A 24,321-nucleotide genomic window follows, 5' to 3' on the forward strand; every position below is an offset into this window, starting at 1 on the left:
TTCTAAATTTTAGACAATGTATTAATAAGAAAAAAGTATTATGGTTCTTTAAATATTAGACTATCTAGGTGAAATGGATCTATTTTGCTCTTTAGTCCATCTTATTCATTCCTTTATTCCATAAATATGTTTACTGAACTCATAAAATGTACAATTCTCTGTGGTATGTTTTTAGGTAATGGTGTTAATCCTTATTTGTCTCTCTGTTCATATACTGTGAAATCTCTCTGGGGACACTATTCTAATAGTCTCAGGAAAGACACATACAACTGAGTTCAAAGAAAGTTTAATATCATTTTACTTTATTTTGATGCAAGCCAAACTTAATTAGGCACCCAACACTGATATAAAGAAAGAACTGTTGATAGAGTCAGACTAAATAACAACAGGAAAAATTTCTTTTTCTGGAATAGAATTATTTTATCGGTCTCCTTGATTCTTAAACTGTCTAAAAATTACTCACCTTTCTACTTATATTTTTCAAAGATACACAGAGTAATATCTAATAAATTGAGGACTGTTAAGGCAAATTATTTAGAAGAAAAGAAAAAAGTATTTTTAAAAATACTACTAATAAACTAATTCGACAGTAGTTTTGAGGGTCTATTATTATATGCCTTTCAAACTCTGTTGAGTAGCTACTCTTAAGCTACTCTGATGAGTAGGAATTACTATAGACAGTTTCAGCATTCTTAAGAATGTACAATATAAAGGAGCTCAAAACTAAATAAGAAGCATAAGGTCCAAAATTTTACATGGCAAAAGTGAAGCGGTTGCTGTAATATAAAATAAAAGGATGTGATACTTGGAGTCAGGTAAGATCTCTATTAATATTTAACATATAAACTGAAAATCATAAGTCAAGAAGATGACAAGCATAAGAAGTAAGAAATTTTCATGAAGAGTGAGATCTTAAAGAGTTAATTAAAAGCCTAACAAGGAATGCTCAAACAGAAAGAAAGTGAGTATGGCTGGTTAGTTATAGGCAAGAGGGAATTACAATAACAGCTTACACTTACTGAGTATTCATTATGTACCAGGCACTGTTCTAACCACTTAGTGCATATTAACTCATTTAATCCTTTGGACTAAGAGGCAGGTACAATTATTATGCACATTTTACAACAGAGGTGATTGTGCAACAAAGCAGTATAATACACAATGTTATATGGTAAATAAAGACACAAGATTTTAACTCAGGGAGTCCGTATGAAACTCGAGTTTTGACTTTTTCCCATTGCAAGCAACTGCTTGGTACATAGTGTCCAATTCACCCAAGATATTGGGGATTACAATTGGAATTGGGACATTATTGGATCATTTCAAGCCAGAGCATAACATAACTGATTTAGCTTTTATATGGACTCTGGCATCGGGTACATAAATATAGAAAAGTTACTGTAAAAAGTTACTGAAAGCAAATGAAGATAAAATAAAAATCATATAGCAAGCACTGAGGAAAAATGGACAGAGATGAGCCAGGACTTTTCAATCAAGAAATTGTGAAGGTAATGGGAAAAATATAATAGGGGAAAAAATAGAGGTCAATGGAGGAAACTCTCCTGTACTAATGAGCCCTTAGGGCATTCTAGATCATCTCTGCTACTACATTTTCTGTATGCTCTTGGGCAATTAGCTAAACTGCTGTGTACTTTTGTTTCTTTATCTGTAAAATAAGGAATTGAACCACTGCAGTGTTTTGTAATTCAGAATGTACTACAAACAAGTAAACCAGTTAAATCCTCCACTGTTGACCTAAAGAAGGAGTGGGGAAAGCAGGCAAGAATCACTATATTCATGAAGGAAAACAATAGAAATGAGTGGTAGATAGAATTTTTTACTTTATAAGCCAAGAGAAACACTGGAATAGATTATCTCTGTGGTCTCTAGATTTAAAATTCTGTGATTCTATAATGAAGAATTATATAAAGAGTAGACTTTTTAAAATATTTTATGTAAGAAATAGTTTCTACCTCAAAAACTAAGAGGAAAAGCTGTTCTTACATGGAAAGCAAAGCAAACTGAATTTGTTAAAATAACTCTAGGGCACCTCTAGGGCACCTCACATTGAACCCAACATTGTTCCCTGTCAAAATGGGTGCAAAAGAGAGAAACTATAAAAATTGCAAAAACTATTCACTTACATTAATCTAAGATGTCTTCTGCTGTTATCGCTGAAGCTCTGTTTCTATCTGATACAGGGCTATATGACCTTGAGAAAAAAACAAATACAGAAGTATCTGCAAAGAAGAAAAAATAGCAATATACTTTAAAAAAAGTGAGTTATAAACCTTGCTTAAATTAAAATAATTTTATAAAAGAATTCTCAAATATAATATTGAATATAATTTAAGAATGAATTAAAATACTGTTTTTATGACATTAAAGGTTATTTCCTCAGCTTTATGAAACAAAATTTTATTATCAAAGAAAAATGCAATAATATCTGAATATATATAATGGCTCACAATTGTAAAACATGTTTGTGAAGCTATACATCTATGAATTTATATGAATGCAGGTTCATATAAAATGTGTATACATATATACAAGCACATTACAACTAAAGGCTGATAAAATATTGTTCATGGGAATAATTTTTAAACAAGTTAGATTCTTCTGGTAAACCGTTTTGCATTGGGGATTACAGAAAAGGTATTCTTTACTATGACATTGTAGATCAGAACTTTTCAAAGGAAAAGACAGACACAACTTGTAAGAATAAACATGTAAGCCAGAATTAGTAAAGGAGAAAAAACTAACCAGTAAGAATGGAAAAAAAAAAAAAAAAGTAAGATACTCAAGTATACTCTTCTAGATATTTTCCTCTCCAGTCTCACATGTGCTGGAATGAAAACCTGAATCGTGGCCCTTTAGTTATTTCCCCTGACCTTGATTTCTATATAAGCACTGGATCTACTTTTCTGTGCTCTTACTCTTGATTTTCTTTTTTGGTTTTGGTTTCCTGTGTTCAGAATGTTTCCAGTCTACTTTGCTCTGTGTTCCATGGTACATTCTGCCTCAGATCCTGCTGTGTGTTTGCTACCTAGATGCTTGCTAGATTTGGAAACCTAAACCCACTTTCTGAGCATTCCTTTTGCTGGTAGTTTAAAGGTGGCCTCTACATCCTTCAGTATACTCTGATCCAATAAATTCTGCTAATAATGGATCTACCAGAGAGGTACATTTTACATATTGTCTGAGATACTGACATGATTATGCTTTGAAATATATGAGATAGGAAATTCAGGTCTCCAAATTTATAACTAAATATATTATATGTCATATTTAATCAAGATAAAAGTGGGTTTGATTCCCAAGCTTTGTATACTTCAATTAGTGAGTATATGATCTTGAATCTATAAAAAGAAGTAATACTTCACTCAGTAGTAGATACAACTATGAAACTTACTATCCAAATACTTGCCCAAGTGTTACTCAAATATTTGTCCAAATAATAGTTTCAAAAAATAATTACTTATATAGCTGGATGACTGAACTATAAGAAATGCTAATGTAATTTCTAATACTTCTTGCCATGAAAATTGACATCAAATAGAACAAAAAGAACCTTTGATTCTTGGGTCCTAGAGGAAGCCTCACTTGTCATGCCAATATTTATCCAATTTTACTGACTGTTTATTTAATAGATTATGGAATTACCAAAGGAAATCTGAGGGAAGAGCCAAGAGAGTTAATCTGGCAGGGTAGGGATACTAACAGAATTAAACTTGCCTGTGGACCTTGAATTACTTTAGGTTCAATATCTGTGCCTGGTTCTAACTACCATCTTTCCTTCTTTTTATACCATAAAGAAATTGGAGTTAGCTTTTTAACATAAACTTTAAATTAATAACGTGTATATATAGTATGCATAACCTTACCAATCCAATAAGTTTGTTTTCCAAATAAGTATGTTCAGCTTCTTCATACACTGAAGTGCATTTAAAAGTGGAACAATGCAGGGGCTAGATTGCTTAGCGATTTATTCAAGTATTATGAGAATTAAGCTTTTTTTTTAGTGCAACTCTTGGAGAATATCTCTTCCCAAAACTTTTAGAATAAAAAAAAATTAATTGAGGAGCAAAAAATTATTATAAAAACTCTGCGTTGCTTCAAGGCACTTAACACAATAACAAAGATTATATTTTGAAATGTGCCAAGTGCCTCTACAAGGTGTACTGTGTGCAAGTGTGTGTGTATGTATATTTCCCAGAATGAAATCAACTGATATTACCACATTGACTCAGGTATCTGCAGCTGACACTGCACCCTTCAGGCATTTTGGAAATCTTCAACTAAAGGTTCAGACAGCTGACAGAAAAAGAATGATGAATTAACACACTCAGGGGAAGGATAATAGCAAAGAGAGACTGCTAAGAAAGTTTGGAAAGTTAACTTGTAAATATAATAGAGGTTTAATTTTCACAGTGTTCTTAACCTAGAAGATTTAGGAGAAATTGCACTGTATCTCAAATATCTATCTTTCTATCTATTTATTAATATTGTTTCTAACTATAGTAAAAGCATTCATTGATTAAACAATACCTATGGAATACACAGATTTTGGTAATAACTTAATTTTGGGTTTTAGATTGTATTGTATAAATTATTGTTCTAATCAGGAAATATCTTGGTATTTTCAATATGAAAAAAAAGCATTACCATGTTTATAACATAAAACACATCCTAGAAGTCTTTGTTTGGTAGCACAACAAAGCTAGGGTATATCCATTCAATTAAACTACAATGTTGTTTAAAAACTCACACAATAGCAGTAAATTTTTTAAAAATGAAATTTGTAAGCTGCGTAGTGTTTGTATTTATGGAGTAAAGTTATCATTAATAATTCCCCTGAAGAACATTCACATTAGTTCTCCTCTGAGTTTCTCTATTTTTTATTTAATATTAGATGTAAAAGAAAAAAGCACAATTGGGCTTAAGTCCCATAGAAATAATTGATTATTTTTTGAAATGTTGATATAGAGTTAATGTTTCCTTGGCAGTGAGAATAAATCAAAATTATCACATGAAATATATTAAAAGCAAAGTTAAACTGAGGTATATTTGAAAGTTCCTTGATATATGTTTAGCCACACTATTTCAAATTCTATCTCTTTAAGGAAATTTTTCTACTATTCTTTAAAAATGAGCATATTATTTATTTTTTCACTTATTCTTGTGCTTAATTAATATGGCATTTATTTTTAATAATAAGTTCCATATGTATTTTGAAAATATGTTGCTTTTCTATATTTTCTTGCACAGAGGGCACACAAAATTCTTTACTGTTTACCTCTGGCATAAATTCTTCCAGGTTTTGAACTTATCTCACCTGAGCAATGAACAGGCCTTATAAGAAGTGAATTGAATTCAGTTACTTACAGAGAAATTTGGTAGCTTAGACCAAACTTATGAGTGATTAGGGCCTTGGAAATACAAGCAACTATTTTTTGGGAAGTCATTTGAAGAGTAACTTGGAGTAACTTTAGGAGAAAATATTTTTAGTGACATCAAAGCATACTGTCATTTATTGCGTTCCAGTTGAGCCATAAAATCCAGGTTGATTGCTAAACAAAACCACATTTGACAAGAAGGAAAAATAGAGAAATAATAATTGTAAAACATATATAAATTGTATAGTTTTTTCTACTATAATAAGGCATGTGTGTTAATTGCTTATGAAAACATACCACCTTCCCAGGACACGTAGTGAATTAACATTACCAAAAATTAACATCGCTATCTGGCATCACAAAACTGCTTTCCCGTAAAGAAGCCTGCATCACCTGCGGAAATACTGTGGGGTAGATATTGCTGGAGGCAGAGCTGACTTAAGCACCTCACCGTGACTCGTAGACCTCTTCCTTCAACAACTGATTGCATGAGTGTCAGAATACACTGGAGAACACACTGTTTTTTTCTCATTGCCAGACAGTCACGATTCTAGGAAACGGCAGCATTTCAGCAAGAAGAGGAAGTATTAGAGCAAAATTCAAAATTCCAACAGCTTTTATGCACTCTAACTGCATTAAAGTGCATTTAATGAAGTTCTATAAAAAGTCTTACAAAGGCAAATGCTACATCAAATCTTAAAGGAAAAAAAGACAAAAATAGGCAGAGTTTTGTGAGTGCCTTACATGAAATAACTTTTTAATCCTTAAAATAGGCCTCTCTAGTACTATTACCATTCCCATGTTATAGATGAACGACTGAGCACAAAGAATTTAAGTAAATTTCCTAAGGTCACACAGCTAGCAAATTGTAGAAAATATCTCTTAATTCAGTTTCTGCATTTAATGAAACTCCAGAGATTATAGCTCATTAAATCCTCATGACTAAAATCAAGTTAGAGTTAATAGAATTTATCAAGAATATGCATGCAATTATTACAGGAGTTTTACCTTACAGCTAAGAAAAAAATTATCTTACTCTTCCATGAACTTCTGCTTATTAAATAACTATCACTTATTCAATAAAAGAATTTCTTAGGAAGATGAGAGAAGTTGTTATGTACTAATTGATTATCAGTTATTGGAACTGGCACAATAATTTTTTAGGTCAAATCAATAACATGGTTGTCATATTTTATAAGTTTTTGGATTTTTTGCATATATATTTATCTATGTAACATGTATCTCTAAGTTATTGTAGGAATTTATAGAACATATACTAGGAATAAGTAAAAAGAACTACTCTTTAAAGTCAGGGAAAGTGGGTTCTCACCCAGACTTTGACAAAATTAGTCATGTGACCTTGGACAACTTATTTATTACATGTTACGGTTTTATTTACTTTATCTGTAAAATAAAATGTTTGACCTAAATTATAATCAAGATTAATATATAATTTTAAAATGTTTTAGTACATTCTAGGTAATTTTTTCATCTGACTTTTCATTCTCTCATACACATACACACTTTATGACTCTGTGAAACAAAGAAACAAATCTGTTAGAGAAACAAATCTGACTCAATTACATTCTTTCATGAAAATATGACAGTTTATATATTTTGTGGCCAAATAAGCAACTTCTTATATTATGCAGTTCTCTTCTCCTATGCCATTGATAGTTTCTTCAGATGAGATTCTATTCATCTATGGAAGTAAAATTTCACTTTGTGAAGAGAACCAGCACAGAGGAAAGATGGTGGCTTGAGAGCCAGCAGATATGGGTTTATACCACAGCTTTACCACCAGTACTTCTCCAAGATTGGGATAGTGTCCTGACATCTGATAATTCAGTTGTGTTTTTTTAAATCTGTACTTTATACCAACTTTGAAAGGTTTTCTGAGGAGTATATAGCAGATACTCAATAAAAGTAGATTTGATGATGATAATTTTATGATAAGTTTTCCTTTTGAGGTGATACAAAACATGTCAAAAAAGTATAATCAATGGATATTTTAGTTTATTCAAATTTTCTGAAAAGGAATATTCTGCAAGCAAAATGTTCTACAAAGCAAAAGTACAGTCACTGAGATTAATAAAACTATAGTCCAATGAAACTGATTTAGGGTATAAAGATGGAAAAAGGAAATTTATAAATTGTAATAACATCTAAATCCAGTGCACAGCATTATTTTCTCTTTGTCCCATTCTCTGAAAGTTCTGTTATTAACACTTTTTCAGTAGTGTAGAAATTATACTACAGTGAAACTTCTAAGTTTGTGGATCACACAGAATTTTTCCTAGTAATGAAGTAGGAAAATAGCTAAAATGTAATAATGATTAGTACTTTACATATATTACCTAATTTATTATAAAGTATTATACTTCATTTTATAAATATGAAAAACATAAATATTATAGAATTATAAATGTAAGTATAAAGGTGCTTTATATTTATCTTTATATTTATTTATAAATATAGTTACTTATATACTTAGAAAAATATATAAGCATTATAAACACATATTTATGAACATATATAAAATACTCATAAACTAACATATACATATATAAGTATATTTATATTTTCTTATAAATATCAAAATAATTCAAATATAGTAATAATTCTTTACCTATCTTAACTAATTTATTATGACATATATTAACACTTTACCTACATTAACTAATTTATTCTTCAAAAAACTATAGATTCTATTTAATGGATTCACAGAATAAGGAACCTTAGGGCAGAGAGACTGTGACTTTCCCAAGGTCACATACCTTTTAGATAGCAGATCCTGGGAACCAGACTCTAAGGAACCAACTCATATCTACTACATACTTTTTCTTTGCAAAATTAATATTCAATAAAGTTTTGTATGTTATTAATAAAGTGTTTGATAAGCTTCAAATGGGGGAAACAAATATATTTAGAGAAAACCTAAAATATAAACATAATAATACTAACTTTTCTTGGGACTTTTAATGAAATATTTAAAGTTATATGGGACTTGATTGCAAATCTGAAATTCTACTCTATCCGAAGTTTTAGAAATTAGATTTAATTTCTATGAGGCTCAGATTCCTCAGCTGAAAAAAAATGTAATATGAACATCATTCATGTATCACAGTTAAATGAGAAATATGTAGGTGCCTTGTACAGAGCATAGGTCCTGGCAATTGATAGATTAACACAGATTAAGACAGAAAGAAGGACTCTAGTTTGACCTCCGCTTGCCTCAGCCTGCGGCAGCCTGAATCAGGATCTCAGTTCCCCAACCAGAGATTGAAGCCAGACCACGGCAGTGAGAGCCCCAAATCCTAGTCACTAGACCACAAGGGCCAATGGCTAGTGATGAGGCCTTAGCTCATCTGCTTTGGAGAAAGGAATTTTCAACAAAGAGCTGGAAAGTAATGAAGCTAGTAAAGTGTTTATTAGGAGGAAAAAAGTACGTGTGAATACTGGGCGGGATCAGGGAAAGAGTCGTGCGCTTTTGGGGTAATTTAAATCCCTAAGACTGACAGTGAAAGTAGATTGCCCAAAGTTTAAGTTCCTCAAGAAAACCAATATATCACATTCATTTGGGATAATTTTCTGTGTTTAATTTAATTTTATCTGACCCTTCTTTTACGTTAGGATTTTTCATGCTTAATTTGATCTTGCTTCAAAATATAACCATTAATAATGATCTACAATAATGATTATTTTCTTGCATATCCATTTAGGACTTTGTCCTCATTTTACACAATAATAGTAATAAGCACAATAAACATTGTGATTTCTGATTTAAATTTCAGACTGATGGAAACATACAAATAAATAACTAAAGTCTGAACAAAATTCAACTTGATTCTATTAATAAACTACTATGTAAATTTCTTATTTAACCCAAAACTCATTCTGGGATCAATAACAGCAAAAATCACTGAAGAATATTTTTCCCTTCCAAGTTCAAAATCCAGCAGTTAGACTCTAGTAGTAACTAACAAATCTACTGACCAGATCTTTATTATTCACCAGGAGAAGGAATCAGAGTTCTTTGTGGAATTTACTGATACCAGTGCTAGAACAAGAGGATAAAAAGAAAGAGGCATGTCAAAAGGGCATAGGGAGCTCACCTGAAAGAACTACCCACAGCCAACATTGAAATAACACCCTGAGGAAGAAAATAAATTATGATAGCATTGGATTATAACTCAAAGTATAAAATAAACATCCACAAGTCCATACTGAGAGAAAAAAGAGAAAGAAGGAAGCAAGGAAGGAAGGAAAGAAGGAAGAAGGAAAAAGAAAAACAACTAAAGAGAAGGAGGGAGAAAGAAGAGAAGGAAAGGGATACCTTCCTTAGAGAAGAGTTCCCATTAAAAATGTTGAAGGAATAATGGCAAAAAATCACCAGTAGAACACCAAAGAATAATTGACACAGGCTAGCTCTACCAATGAATGCAGAAATTACCAAGCTAAAATGGAATATATGATATATGTCTAGTTTCAAAGAGAGAATTATAAACTATATAATAAAGGGAAAACAAGTAAATTTACAGTGTAGAATCCTAGCAGACACCATACACCATCTTAACCAAGTGCTAAGGTTAATATCACAAATAATACCTGTGGACACCTTGTAATCCCTGATTTATTCACAGAGAGTAGCATATTACTTTTGTTGTATCCTTCCCAATCCCATAATCGGAAAAAAAAATTAGACAAATCAAAATTGAGAAACATTCTATAAATAACTGACCTTCCCCCTTTAAAAATGTCAACGTCATAAAATATAACAAAACATCAAAGGGCTGTAACAGATTAGCAAAAACCATAATTAGATTTCTATCGCTGCTGTAACAAATTACCACAAATTTAGTATCTTAAAACAGTACACATTAATTATCTTACAGTTCCACAGATCAAAATTTCAACATGGTTCTCACTGGGCTAAAATAATGTATTGGTAGGACTGAGTTCATTTCTGGAGGTCCTTGACCTTTTTAGCTTCTAGCTTTGGCCCATTTTCTCCATCATCAAAGGGAACAACACATCTCTCTAACCTTCTTTCTATCTTCACATGTCTCTCTGACCACAGCCATGAATGGTTCTCTGCTTTTAAGGGGTTTATGTGATAAGAATGTGCCCACTTGGAAAATCAATAATAATTTCTCCATCCCAAGTACCCTACATTCAATCATTCCTTTTGCCTTGTAAAGTAACATATTCACAGGTACTAGGGATTAGGGCATGAACATTCCAGGGGCAGGTAGGGCGAGGATGAAAGTGAGCATTAGTCTATGTATTATAGAAACACGAGAAATACACAAATTCTGGATTGAATACTGGACCATAAACTGAACATTATTGGTGAAATCCAAACAAAGATTAATTTGAAAACCACTTTGTAAATTGAAAATTATCTCAAAATAAAAAGTCAGACAAAGAAGTGTTACTAATGGTTGCCTGGATTGAGAGCAAGGGAGAGGAACAGATAATGGACATGATTATTCAGGCTATGGGATGTTGAATTAAATGGATGAATGATATGATACATAAAATAAAATACGCTTCAAAATTTTTATATATTTTTAAGTGCAGAGTGTCTAGTTTTTTTTTTATAAACATCAGTCCTTTCAAAGCCAATTTTTAGAAGACTATGTTAATATATAGAATAATGCAAGTACTATTTTTGTTTGATAAATTAAATGTTTAGAATATAAAACAATGATATCTTTATTTGCACACATACGTGTACACACTTCTTTTGTAATTCCTGAAGAAGTGTCTGATATTTACTTGTTATTTCAACTCTTCAAGAAAATTAGTCTATTCCATTCAAATAGCACAAATCTTTCTTTGTGAAATCTATTAAATTACTCAAGACTGTAAGGCAGTAACTACATAGCATAACTCATGTCATATTACTACAGTTTTCAGTTACAAAAAAATTTTCCATAACTATGCAGAGAATCTAGTAAAATCTTGTTCTTAAAAATGGAAGAACTAAATTTCTTTTAAGACCAATTTCAATAAATTAGGGTATTAGTTAAAGCAATAACTTTGGAAACTATATTCTTGAATGTAGTTACTCTGGATGCAAAATGCCAATTATAGTTGAAAATAAATTATTTTTAATTCTCACTTAAAGTGATCTTAAGTGACAAAGTGAATGTCCCTGTTTTAACAGTGTATGTGTGATGTCGGTCTTTACATGTAGGTTGTTCATGCCTGCAGTACTTTAGTTATATCTAAAATTATTCTTTTCCATCTAAAGATTACGAGATGTAAAACTTGAGTTTGTGTAAAGAAACAATTTAAAATCCATTGGCAACTTAGTGAAAAATTCCCTAAATTATATACAATATGTGACTTCTTTTTTTTTGTCCTCTAAAACATTTGATTTTAACTTTAAAAAGAAATCTTTTGAAAGAAATCCAAATGATACTTCTTCAATGTCATAAGAAAAATTATATCACTACTAAACAGAGCTTTCTACTGGAGTTATGATGATTTGATTTCTGCATTTTTAGTGTAGTGACTTCTCCCTTTGTATCTGAGTCTGTGAAAGGCATGTAACATAGTTTTCTTAAGTATCATTAATTAGCCTGAAATCCTAGGTCTACCACCTCATCAGTTTTTAGTGCTTGAACTTGTTTAAGATATTTAATCTTTCCTTGACTAATTTTATCTGCACAAAATATACTCATATTGAATAAAATAACCAGTGAATAAAATATTAAAATAATTAATCTCAAAATTTGTTTAAAAATATTACAGAAAACTATTACTAATTATATACATAGTAAGCTATTTTTTTCTTCAGCAATCTCTAATAAATATTTAATCAGAATGTTTTCCAATGATCATTTTGACATTAAAATATCAGTATTATTGCCTTGTCTATATTGTAAAAACACTGTACATAATCAAATATGTGTATTAGAATCTTCCAAAATAAGGTTGCTTTTTGTGTCCACACCTGTTGATGAGTCACAGATAACCTGACTAGTAATTTCTGATAAAATGCTCAAACTGATATTTTGGTGTGATTTATTATGATTTGTCAGGCAGTAATCAGATGTGAACTCCAATTATGTGTTGCCAATTCAATAAAAAAATGAATTTTGACTAACGATTAAAGACAAAGATTTAGCAAAGAGTATAATAGCTATTTTACTCCAATACTCAAATATTTGGGAAAAAAATTGTTTGCTCAGCTCTTGAGCTTGTACAGACTAAATAATTTATTTGGAGATGTATTTTCATCAGCTTTATAACATTATAACATTATTGACTACTTGCTTAAAATATTGCCTTTGGGAATTGAAAAGAATGTTTTAAGTCTTTGCAGGTACTTCCTTTCATGCTTTATGAGACAACTGCTTTGGTGGCTTTTGGTGAAATACCTCTAAGAATACAACATTGGAAAAAAATGTGTATTTTTTAACCATAAAAATCGAATTTTAGCATTTATTTTTTTAAAAAAAAAGGATTTAATATCACAATATGTGTAAATTATACTTTTATTAATTTTATATCTAGATGTCAAAGTTGTGTTATGTGAAAGCATATTAAATAAAGTAATGCAAAATGTGTTCCAAGACTCATAAACTTGGAAAGATTATATTTCATAAAATATAGAAATAGTTCAAATGAATATGTAGTTATAGTCTGACTAAAACATTCAAGAATGGGCAACCTAATCATTCTGAAGTCTTTATTCCTTACTTATTTTTATTTTGAGCAATTATAATGTCCTATATATCATTTTTTTAAAAATATTTATTTAGGCTCTGTTGGGTCTTAGTTGTGGCACACAGGATCTTCTCTGTGGCATGCAGTCTCTTTAGTTGTGGCATGCAAAGTCTCTTATTTACAGCATGCATGTGGGATCTAGTTCCCTGATCAGGGATTGAACCCAGGCCCTCTGCATTGGGAGCATGGAATCTTACTCACTGGACCACCAAGGAAGTCTCCTTATATATCATTTTTAAATCGTGAAGCAAACTTTTTTTATATTCTGTGAGTAACGGAAAAGAGTTTAAATGTCTTTAAGAAAAGAAAATGCATTGTTTTCTGTTTTTGATATAAATAAAATTGGCTTAAAATAAGAAAAAATATGAAATTTATATCATAATTTTCATTAAAATGTTTCCTTTTAATGAAATCTTCTAAATGGTGTCTGCGCCTACTCTTAATATAATTTCCATGATTCTACTAAAATATTTTACATCTATGCCAAAAATTGTGTGAGGTCTGAGATTACATACTACTTGTATTCTAAAAATTTTGCCTACCACAACTTCTCAGGTGCTGTATATAAGACAAAAGACTCAGGACCAGAGACAAAATTTTATTGCTCACAGCCCACTGAGCATTAGCATTAGTTCCTCTTGGACCCAGTGCCATGGAGGCAACATAATATGAACCCAGATGAACTGCATACACAGTAGGTTAGCTTACAGGAGAGGAACTCTGAATCTCCCATGTTGAGCAATAAACATAACTGCTCTTTTCTTCTGCAGGAAGATTATTTTTTTTTGGTTTATAAATTACTATGTATTTATTTTATAAAATTTTCTTGCCTACATTTCAGGAAAATCATTATGTCATTACAGTGAATAATGTTTATATAATTTGTGCTTTACCAATAATGATTATCTAATAAATTTAAAGTAAAATGTAAGGATAGTCAAAATATATAAAATTTGGATATATCTTGCAGGAAGATATTATTTTTATAATACTGGATATTCAGCATGCTTAGACTTGACTCTCATGTTATTCATCTTCTAAAACTGTGAGCTATAAATATATTCATGAAAGGATTGTCCCATACAAAAGATATCCAGTCGCTTGCAGGATATGCAAAACAATGAGAGATCCAGAAATTCCCACCTTGATTTCTATAACTTCTTGGCTTATGGAAAATTTTCTGTGAATATGCCACTCCAGCATATACTCTGATTAACATGACTGAAAAAGGCTAGGACCATATTCATTTAATTTGCTTCATATAGCATTGAACTAAGTTGACTTTCAATAGGATTCCATGCAGGGAAATGAGACCAACTTGCAATACTTATTTCAGTAAAGCTTTCCCAAACCCCTGAGTTCCAGATCATTTCAAAAAAAAAAAATCCCATAAACAACAAGATCTACCTTAGAGATCCCAGAATCCCAGTGACTTTCTTCTTACATTTTTATTAGCACTTCTATTTGGTCCGGTTCCTGAATTCAGGTATAGTAGTATGCACTAACGATTGCACAGACTTCACTTTAGCATTTGAGAAGAAAAACTAGGGAAATTCTATCATGAATTCTATCATTACCCTGGCCAGAGGGTTGAGGCTATCCAGAACCACTTTGGTAGCTAAGGTGTTATTACTGATCACTTCAGCTAAAATGAGGAATAAATTTTCTAATATCTTTTCTAACTGGATGACTCTCACCTTAGAAATAGCAACCTAAATCATACCTATCAATCACTTATCCCTCTAGAAAGGTCCCAAAAATAACCAATGGAAGCCTCATTTTGTAAAAGAATCTGAAGTTATCTGAGGGCTAAATGGTCTGCTACTACCTTAAACAGTTGAAGTTCTTGGGACTTCCCTGGCAGTCCAGTGGTTGAGACTCTCGGCTTCCACTGCAGGGTCACAGGTTCAATGCCTGGTCAAGGAACTAGTATCCTGCATGCTGCACAGCACAGCCAAAAAAAAAAAAAAAAAATTAATAAAAATTTTAAAAATATAAAAAATGAAACTCTCTTTGGTGAAACAAGTGTTTTCAGGAAAGAGTCAAGCACAAACCTTGTTTCCACATAAGTGCACTCCTAGGGCACATATAAAGTCCCTAGAAAGAATGTGTTGATGATAACTGTTGAGGCCCCTTAATTGGGACCTACATCAATCAGTTATTCCAATGTGCTTTACCAGCCAGATAGTAGGTCTTTCAATACCTAGTTCAATTTGAATAATTGAGTCTAGTCATAATTTTGAAGAAACTTCCTTGAAAACAGCCACCCAAAATTGTACTGTTTGTCCACCCATGCATTCACCTGTTGAATAGAATGACTGAAAAATAGCTATGGAAATGGTGTACAAAATCATCCACTAGTGTTGACAGGTGTTTTGTGTGGGAGGGGCAGTATCTGGGGCTTTCCCTTGATATTTTCAAATGACTTCCTGGTAATATTCAAAGATGTGTTCATCAAATCATGATGAGAGTCATCTGGCAGAGAGATGTTAGACTCAAAAGTCAGATAAAACTAAGGTTCTTATAAGTTTTAGAAAGCTACATCAGGACCTTTCTCTTTGAGAGAAAAGCTTAAGGAACACATCTTAAAGACAAAGATTATAAATGATCTGGGTGTTCTTTTAAGGAGGGAAAACAGCATTATGTCTAGAAATGGTAAAGGTCGAATCCAATCTTAGAAAATAGTTATATAGAATCATTTTCCTCCATGCCCCCACCTCCCAGGAAGGAGCAAAGAGATGACTGGTCACTTGTTTGGGTCAACTAGCAAACAAGCTCAACGAAGTTTTAAACCAATGGGAAATAAGAAAGGTAGGGTAAGAAATTTTTAGAATTGACATTTGAGAAGGCAGTCTTAATGGTCAAAAGACCAGAGGTTGAATGATGGTAAGGAATGTGGAGGTCCATCAAATACCTTGACTACCAGTCTATTGTTCAGTGACTGTTTTGATAAAGGTACACCATTACCAGAATGAAATTGTTCTGGAAATTAGAAAACATGATATATTACTTTCAAGAAACACAATTTTATAACTGCAGTCAACTGACAGGACTGGAGCAGTAAAACTTTACATCTAAAACATGCTCTCCTTAACAAAATACTAGCAAACTGAAATCAAGAATACATTAAATTGATCAAACACCATGATCAAGTGGGACTTACCCCAAGGATGTGAGGACATTTCAATATCTGCAAATGAATCATTGTGATACACCACATTAACCAATTGAAGAATAAAAACCATATGATCATCTCAATAGATGCAGAAAAATCATTTGACAAAATTCAACATCAATTTATGACAAAAACTCTCCAGAAAGTGGGCATAGAGGGAACCTACTTCAACATAATAACAGCTGTATAGGACAAACCCACAGCTAACATCATACTCAATGGAGAAAAGCTGAGAACATTCCCTCTAAGATCAGGAACAATACCAGGATGTACACTCTCACCACTTTTATTCAACATAGTTTTGGAATTCCTAGCCATGGAAATCACAGAAGAAAAAGAAATAGAAGGAATCCAAATTGAAGAAGTAAAACTGTCACTGTTTGCAGATGACATGATATTATACATAGACAATCCTAAAGATGCTTCCAGAAAGCTACTAGATCTCATCAATGAATTCAGTAAAGTTGCAGGATACAAAATTAATACACAGAAATCTCTTGCATTTCTAGACACTAACAACAAAAGTTCAGAAAGATTAATTAATAAAATAATCCCATTTATCATCACATCAAAAAGAATAAAATAACTAGGAATAAACCTACTTAAAGAGACAACAACAACAACAACAAAAAAGAGACAACAGACCTGTACTATGAAAACTATAAGATACGGATGAAAAAAAACAAAGATGACACAAAGAGTTGGAAAGATATGCCATGTTCTTGGATTGGAAGAATCAATATTGTCAAAATGACTATACTATACAAGGCAATCTACAGATTCATTTCAATCCCTATCAAATTACCAATGGCATTTTTCATAGAATTAGAACAAAAAAAATTTAAATTTGTATGGAAACACAAAAGACCCCAAATAGCCAAAGCAATATTAAGAAAGAAAAATGGAGCTGGAGGAATCAGGGTCCCCTGACTTCAGACTATACTACAAAGCAACAGTCATCAAAACAGTATGATACTAGCACATAAACAGAAATATAGATCAATGAAACAGGATAGAAAGTCCAGAGATAGATGCATGAAATTAGAGTCACCTAAACTATAACAAAGGAGACAAGAATATACAATGGAGAAAAGACAGTCTCTTCAATAAATGATGCTGGGGAAACTGGACAGCAAAATATAAAAGAATAAAATTAGAATATTCTCTAACACCATACACAGAAATAAACTCAAAATGGATTAAAGACCTAAATTTAACACTGGGTACTTTAAAACTCTTAGAGGAAAACATAGGCAGAACACAGTTTGACATCCATCTCTTAGAGTAATGAAAATAAAAACAAAAATAAACAGATGGGACCTAATTAAACTTAAAATCTTTTGCACAGCAAAGGAAACCAAGAACAAAACAAAAGGACAACCCACAGAATGGGAAAATATATTTTCAAATGAAGCGACTAACAAGGGGTTACATTCCAAAATATACAAATGGCTATGCAGCTCTCAATATCAAAAAAACAAACAACCCAATTTAAAAATGGGCAGAATAATGCAACATTGTAAATCAACTATAGACCAATATAAAATAAATTTTTTTTAAAAATGGTAGAAGATCTAAATAGACCTTTCTTCAAAGAAGACACACAGATGGCCAAAAAGCACATGAAAAGATGCTCAATATCACTATTTATTAGAGAAATGCAAATCAACACTATAATGAGGAATCATCTCACACTGGTCAGAATGGCCATCATCCAAAGGTCTACAAACAAAAAATGCTGGAGAGGGTGTGGAGAAAAGGCAAGCCTCCTACACTGTTGGTGGGAAAGTAAATTGGTACATCCACTATGTAGTACAGTATGGATGTTCCTTAAAAAGCTAAAACTAGAGCTACCATATGATTCAGCAATCTCACTCCTGGGCATATACCTAGAGATAACCATAATTCAAAAAGACACTTTCACCCCAATGTTCATTGCAGTACTATTTACAATAGCCAAGACATGGAAGCAACATAAATATCTATCAATAAATTAGTGGATAAATGATATGGTACATATATACAATAGAATATTACTCAGCTGTAAAAAAGAATGAAATAATGCCATTTGCAACAATATGGATGGACCTGGAGATTATCCTACTAACCGAAGTAAGACACAGAAAAACAAATATCATATAGTATGTTATATGTGGAATCTTAAAAAAAATGATACAAATGAACTTATTTACAAAACAGAAACAGACTCACAGACTTAGAGAATGAACTTATGGTTATCAAAGAGGAAAGATGGTGGTGGGGAGGAATGAATTGTGAGTTTGGGATTGATATATATGTACTATTATATATACAGTGTAGTCAGCAGGGACCTACTGTATAGCACAGGGAACTCTACTCAATATTCTGTAATAACTTATATGGGAAGAGGGTCTGAAAAATGATGGATATATGTATATGTGTAACTGAATCACTTTGCTGTACACCTGAAAATAGCACAACATCGTAAATCAACTATACCCCAATATAAAATAAAAAAACAATTAAATATATATATATATATATATATATATATATAGTTCCCTGTGGTATACAGTGGGTCCTTGTGTTTGCTTGATGTATAGTGGTACATATCTGTTGACCTCAAATTCCCAATTTATCTATCCCTCCCCCTCACTCCTTGTTTTGTTTTTCTAATCAACCATAATCCATAGTTCACATTGGAGTTTATTCTTTGTGGTGTACATTCTATGGGTTTTGACAAATGCATAATGACATGTACTCACCATTATAATATCATAGAGTATTTTCATTGTTCAAAAAATCCTCTATGATTCGCCTGTTCATCCGTCCCTTCTCCATAAGCCCTGACTTGTTACTATCTCCAGAGTTTTGCCTTTTCCAGAATGTCATGTAGTTGAAATCTTACAATACAAAGCCTTTTCAGATTGGCTTTTTTCACTTAGTAATATGCATTTAAGATTCCTCCATGTCTTTTTGCAGTTTGATAGCTCATTTCTACCTAGTGCTGAATAATATTCTATTCTCTGGATGTACCACAGTTTATTGATCAATTCACCTTTTGAAGGACATTGCCACAGTATTTTTTTTTTTTTACTTGTAAAATGGTGACAGTCATAATAATATCTACCTCATGGAGTTATTATTAGGATTAAACAGTAGGATATAGGTGCTTAATAAATGGTTTATCAAACAATCAAAAAATAAAACATGTATCAACAGTGTTGAGACACCACCAATTGTCTCATAGAGGTGTAAAAATGTCAATTTGCCAGGAACAAGACGGAGGCAAAGTCCTGTACAATGTGGCTTCCCTCACCATGAGGAAACCAGTCAGTTTTTGGCAGGAGGCAGTCTGACTTGCAGCAGTAGCTTTTATATTATAAACATGGAATCCTTTATTTGTGCCCAGTTTTTGATGGTGGATGTGTTGCAATATCTTGCAGGATGATAGAATCAGTCATCAGTGATGGTAATATGAGTTGATTAGTAGTTTCATTATAGGTGGTATCATCAGAACCTTACTGTGAGAACCTTCATGAATGTTCCCTATTCTTTGGTCAATAGCAGAAGTTTATTTCCAGAGTACATAGCCATTAAAAGGGTAATCTTCAGTCTTACAGTGTGGTTGTTTTCCAAATTGCAGACTGAATAGCCAAGTGATTTTGAATAGTCCAATAAAGAATAACCAGGGAGGGAGACTAATTCAAGAATAGTGTGAGTTGCTCCATGGATCCTCTCCCCAGTGAACAAACAAAACAAGTGAAAAATCATTTAAAATTTTTTTTGAGTAGCTGGAAATTGTCCTAAGTGCATGGAGCATATGAAAAATAACTCATTCAAGAACATTTACTAAATCTTGATTATTTATTATATATGTTATTTGAGGAATAAACCAATCCCTATCCACTACAGCTTAGCATGATGAAAACACCATTCTGAATGTATAGGCCAAGAAGACAAGGAGCACCTTTTCCTAGTTTCCATCCAAGGACTACAGTTTCACTCCAAGAAGGTCAAACCACCGGTATTTCCCATTTATCCCAGCAGAATGTGGAAAAAGCTAAATTCCAGGTGAGTTTATCCAAGAGATAAAGTCTTCCTTCTTCAACCCAGCCACTGCTTACAAACATGCAAGAAGATAAAAACGAATACAAACCCTAGAAAGGGAGAGAGGGGAAAATCAATATCCAAACTTGCTACAATAAATAAAACAAAATGTGTAGTTTTCTACAAAAATTTATGAGATAAACAAACAAATAAAAACAAACAAACAAAAACCAGAAAAATGTGACCCATATATGAGACAGCAGAAACAGTAACCAAAAATTAGATGTGGGAGAGACCAGATGTCAGAATTAGCAGATAAAGTATTTTAAAAAGCTGTTATAATTATGTTCAAAGAACTAAAGGAAATCATGCTTAAATAAGTAAAGATACAATATTATTGTTTATCAAGTGTATAATATCAATAAAGAGAAAATATAAAAGTAATCAAAATAAAATTCTGGAGTACAACAGTTCAATACTTGAAATCAAAATTATACCAGAGACATTCAAAAGTAATTTTAATTTGCAGAAAAAGTTATCAGAAAACTTGAGAATTAATCTGTAGAAATTATGTGCTCTGAAGAAGAGAAAGAAAAGAATAAAGAAACATGAATAGGACCTCAGAAACATAGAGTACACCATTAAGCACACTAATTCATGTGTAAAGAGGATAACAACAGAGGAGAGAGAGTCCAGAAAAAGAACAGATAGTTGAAGAATTACTGGCCATAAAGTTCCCAAATTTTATCAAAAGCATTAATCTATACATCAAGAAGCTACACAGACTCCAAAGAGGAAAAGGGCAAATAGAACCACAACTAGGCACATCATAGTAAAAATACTGAAAGCCAGAGACAAAGAGAAAGCCTTGAAAATGGCAAGAGAAAAATATCTCATCATGTACAAGGGAACCCCAATAAGATTAACAGCTAATTTCTTATCAGAACAATGGAGACCAGAGGAAGTGGGAAGACATTTTCAAAGTCCTGAAAGAAAAAAAAAAAAAAAAATTGTAAACCAGGAATCTTACTTTGACCACAAATACTTTCAAATGTGAAGGTGAAAAAAAAATATTCCCAAACAAGCAAATGTTAGAGAATATGTTGCAAGTAGACATTTTACAAGAAATAATAAAAGAAGTTCTTCTTTAGGTTGAAAGCAAGTGTCCCCAAACAGTAATTAAAATGCACATTAAAAACAAAGAACACAGGTAGAAATAATTATGTAATTATGAAAGACTGAAAATTTATATTTATTATTGTTTTTATCTTGACTGATTTAAATGGTAATTGTATAAAACAATAGGTATATAATTTCACTGTTGGGCCTATATCATAAAGAACTGTAGAGTGCATTTAACAATAAGAGACCAAGGAAACAGTGGAAGCAAAGCTGTGTTGGATAAAGAAAGTAACAGATGCTAACTCCAGCCCAGAGGAACAAATGAAGAGGACCAGAAACGATACATAAGAAGATTAATTTAACAAATGATATAAGCATATACCTTCTCTGCTTCCTTCTCCAATATTTTCATGACAAAAAATTATATAAAATAATTATTATAATAATATAGTGTTGGTTTTTTAACATTTACAGATGGCAATGTGCAGATATAGGAGTTGGAATAAAGCTATAAAATAACAACATTTCTATATTCACTAGAGTTAACATTGTCTTACTCTAAAGTAGATTATAATTTAAAATGTATATGGTAAGCCGTAGAGCAACTGGTAAGAAAATCAATTCATATATGCAGTGAAGAATTGAGGTGTTATACTAAGTAGTATTAATTTAATGCAAAAGAATGAGCAAAGAGCAACAAAAAAGACATAAGATGCTTAGACATAAAAGTAAAATGGCTTACATAAATTGAAGTACATCATAAATAAAATTAAATGCGAATCGATTAAACAATCTAATCAAAATCCAGAGATTGTCAGATTAGGGGAAAAAAGGCCCAAATATATTCTGTCTAAAAGAGTAATACTTTTGGTTTAAAGATACAAATAGATGCAAAGTAAAAGTGGGTAAAACGTGCTGCATGCAAACAACAAACATAAGAAAGCTGGATTGGATTATTATCAGAAAAATAAGTTTAAAGACAAATGAAAAAATGTACAGAAGATTACAAAGATCATCTTACAGTAATACATAAGTTAATTCATCAGAAATATATAACAATTTAAACACATATGCAAATAACTGAGGACCTAAATGCATGAAGCAAAAACTGACAGAATTAAAGAGACAAATAGTCATTTCAATAATAATTATTTGGAAACTACAATATTTCACTTTCAATAATGTATGTAATAACTAGAAGAATATCAACAAGGAAATAGAAGATTGGAACAACATTTTAAAACATTTAGACCTAATGGTCATCTCTGAAAGACTCCCTAAACTGTACATTTTTCTTCTCAAGAGCACATAGATCATTCTGCAGAAGAAACAATATGCTAGGTCATAAAATGACCCTGAATAAATTTAAGAGGATTGAAATAATACCACATGCAAATTACATTTTCAAACCAAAATATAATGAAATTAGACGTTAATAACAAAAAATTGGGGAAATTCACAAATTCTATGAAATTTAACACATACCTAACTAATCAATAGGCAAAAGTAAAAATCAAAGAAAATTTGAAAGCACTATGAGATTAACAAAATTGAAGACAAAAAACACCCAAACTTAGGGAATGCAATCAGAGCTGGGGTTAGAATGAAGATGTATGCCTGTAAGGCTTATATTTAAAAGAAAGAAAAATTTTAATAACCTGACTTTTCAGTTTAACACAGTAAAAAGAAGAGCAAACTAAACCTTACATAAAGAGAAAAAAAAAAAGAAATAATAAAGATTAGAGTGAGAATTAATGAAATAGAGAATATAAACCATAGAAAAAATTAAGAAAAATTTTGGGTTTGAAAAAGATCTGAAAATCTATAAACTTTTAAACTAAATTGAACAAGATGGAAAGAGAAGAGACTAAATTACTAAAATCAGAAATGAAAGAGAGAGCATCATTACTGACCTTATAGAAATTTTAAAAAAATTATAAATGAATGTTATCAATAAGTATATGCCAACAAATGAGATAATGTAAATGAAATGTACACACATTTCTAGAAAGATAAAACCTTGAAATTGACTCAAGAAGAAATGTAAAATTTGAATAGACATATAACAAGTAAATAAATTGAACTCGTTATTTTAAACCTTCCCATAAAGAAAACTCTAGGCCCATAAGACTTCACTGGATAATTCTACCAAACTTTTAAAGAAGAATGAACACCAATTATTCAGACTCTTCCATAAAATAGAATAGGAAGAAACATTTCCAAACTTAGTTTATGAGACCAGTATGATCCTGATACCAACACCAGACAAAGGCATCAAAAGAAAACTACAAACCAATATATGATATAAATATAGATGTAAAATCCTAAAACAAAAAAACCTACCAGACTGAATCTGCAGTGTCTGCAATGAAAAGAGTTATACACCATAACCAAATGAGAATTATCCCAATAAAATAAGCCATGTTCAACTCTCCAAAAATAATTTAATATACTGTATCAATAGAGTAAAGGACAAACACCACATGATCTCAATAGTCAAAACAAACAATTTGGCATAGTCTGACACCCTTCATGATAAACACTCATCAAACTAGGAATAAAAGAAAACTTCTTCATCCTGATAAAGGGTATCTATTAAAAACCCACAGCTAACATCATACTTAATGATGAAAGAAAGAATGTTTCCCCCTATCATTAGGAACAAGACAAGGATGCCTCTCTCACCATTACTATTTAACATTATAATACATGTTCTAGCTAGGGAAAATTAATCAACAAGAATAAATAAACAGCCCCCAAATGGAAATGAAGAAGTAAAACTATCTCTATTTGTACATGACATAATCTTGTATATGGAAAGTCCTAAGGAATTCACTAAAAAAAATTTAGATCTAATAA

This window comes from Balaenoptera physalus (assembly GCF_965194825.1).
Source record: "Balaenoptera physalus genome assembly, chromosome: 18".
Classification (NCBI taxonomy): Eukaryota; Metazoa; Chordata; class Mammalia; order Artiodactyla; family Balaenopteridae; genus Balaenoptera; species Balaenoptera physalus.